This window comes from Echinops telfairi, unplaced genomic scaffold (genome assembly GCF_000313985.2).
Source record: "Echinops telfairi isolate 266 unplaced genomic scaffold, ASM31398v2 ScPeMD7_7468;HRSCAF=8506_0, whole genome shotgun sequence".
NCBI classification, from domain to species: domain Eukaryota; kingdom Metazoa; phylum Chordata; class Mammalia; order Afrosoricida; family Tenrecidae; genus Echinops; species Echinops telfairi.
Genome location: NW_022111369.1, coordinates 70,686,515 through 70,688,746, shown reverse-complemented (window position 1 = coordinate 70,688,746; position 2,232 = coordinate 70,686,515).

Sequence of the window (2,232 nt, the reverse complement as noted above, 5' to 3'; positions counted from 1 at the left end):
GGAAAAAAACTGATCTGGCAAGAGCAGATTTGGAGTTAATAGTTATCCTGTACAGTAAAGTATTTTTGTCTCGCAAATACCTCATTTCACACAAATAATTCTAGTTCAGGAAGAATTTTCACTAGGATTGCTAATGATAAAATAAGATTTTGATTACACCAATCTTTAGCTTTGAGAAAAGGAACAAATTTAAAAGGAACTTATATGCATTAAGTGCATGTTAAATCTGACTTCTAATCTATTTTGTTCTGAATACATGTATTTTGGACAAGATGCTATGTCCCTTGTATTAAACTTGTGTTAAAGTGTTACATCATGCAAAATCAGTGGATTGAGGTTGAACATGATGACACAACTAATCAACTTAATGTGGAAAAAATTCCATTGGACATTGATGGTTCAAAAAGAAAAGTGACTATAGAGGTAACTTGGACCTCTATTTCAGGAAAATATTGTCTTTAGCTCCCACATCAGAAATAACCAATGTTTAACCGAACTACATTGATGCTTAAGGTTTTCTTCTAGGTTATGGCTTTAATTAGTGTAAACCTAACCCTGATAATTAGAAGAGCCATAAATGGAGATAAACAAAAAATGAAGTGTAGACTCTTGAAATAATTTTGTAAAACATTAAAACTCTCTGGGAAGATATGGGAATTCCCCCTCCACTGACTGAATGCACTTGTGTCTTGTGAGTAGGATCTAAAATATCATTGACTATAAGAAAACTTTCATCTAACAAATACTGATATGTACAAAGAAAAAATAGCTATTTAAATTATGAGTAATTATAGTTGATAATGTCAAAGATTAAATATTTTCAATTTATTAATAAAATACATGTAATGCAGAAAACATTTGATGATTTGTTCTAAAGTATTAATAAAACCCCCAAATTTTGAATTCTACCCTTTATTTTTATTAATAGTACTATTAGACTAAAGGATCATTTTTACTTCTCTTTATTACATTTAAAAATAATGATACATCTCCCTTGTATTAAGAGATTTCAGTGGCAGTAAATTATTTAATGTGACTCTTATAGCCTCTTGTGTTAGACAGGGTTCTCTTGTAGCTTCTTGTGTTATACATCTATCTATCTGTATCAATATATATTTATAAAGATACAGATAGATGTATAACATAAGAAATAAAGTTAATTAAATTATAAAGCAGTACATATGGCTCAGTGCAACTCACTCCCGTGAAACAGTTGTGAGACACTGGCAGTCCTTCAAGTTTTGAGGGTTGCCAGGTAGTCATCTGTAGAGCAATTCAGGCTATCCCAGCACAGGCAGCAAACACCAAGGCAGGTCACCAACAGTCAGCCAGATGACAAGGTCCAACAGTCGCCAGCTCAAGAGATGTAAATTCCAATGGTGTGGCGAAGCAGATCTTGAAGGAACCTCAAATTACAGCAACACAGTCCATGGGTTAGGTGTCCCACAGGCAGTGTAGCTTGCAAATTGAGGCACAAAACAAGCAAGGCAGGCACACACTGGTCAGATGATCAAAGAGCAAGAGACAAGAAAGGCGAGGCTCGCAGAGCCATTTCTCTCTCCACCCTTCAATTAATCCCACACGTGTTTATCGGTCAGGTGGGCACAATAAACTATCTATCATGAACATTTCCCTGCATAGGTCTGGGGAAGAAAATGGGGAAGACACTTAAAGGAATCACCTGTGAGTAATTGTTAATAGGCTTCATTTTGATTGCCATCCTGATGGGTAAATAAATAAGACTCTGAGAAGCAATAGGCGGGAACCTCACTACCAGCAAGAGCCAGGAATGATGCATAACCTGTGAACCCCCAGTTCCCTGTGCAGTGAACATCCTTGACCCAGAAGAGAGCTGTGGCATCCTAGGAGCAGCAGCAGAAGGAGAAGTCAGAGCAGGAGGCAGAGGGGTGGACATTACAGCCCACGGAGCAGGGTAAACAAAATGCCTTAGAGCCAGAAGCTGGCTTGTAGAGTGGGGTGCCTCTAGACACTCATTTGCGGGAGTTGTGTCTGCTGACTTGTGGAGCCTGAGCTTCTGGTTGAGGCTTAGACCAGAGTGGCATGTCCTTTAGCATTTATTAGCAGCCCTGAAAGATTTTCATAACATGTCCTAACTGAATAACTGTATCCTGAGCATTTCTCACCTGCATAGTAAACATGTTAAAATCCTTAATTAAACCCTTAATCATGAATAAAGATTATTGTTTCTGACAGACATCACTTTACATAACA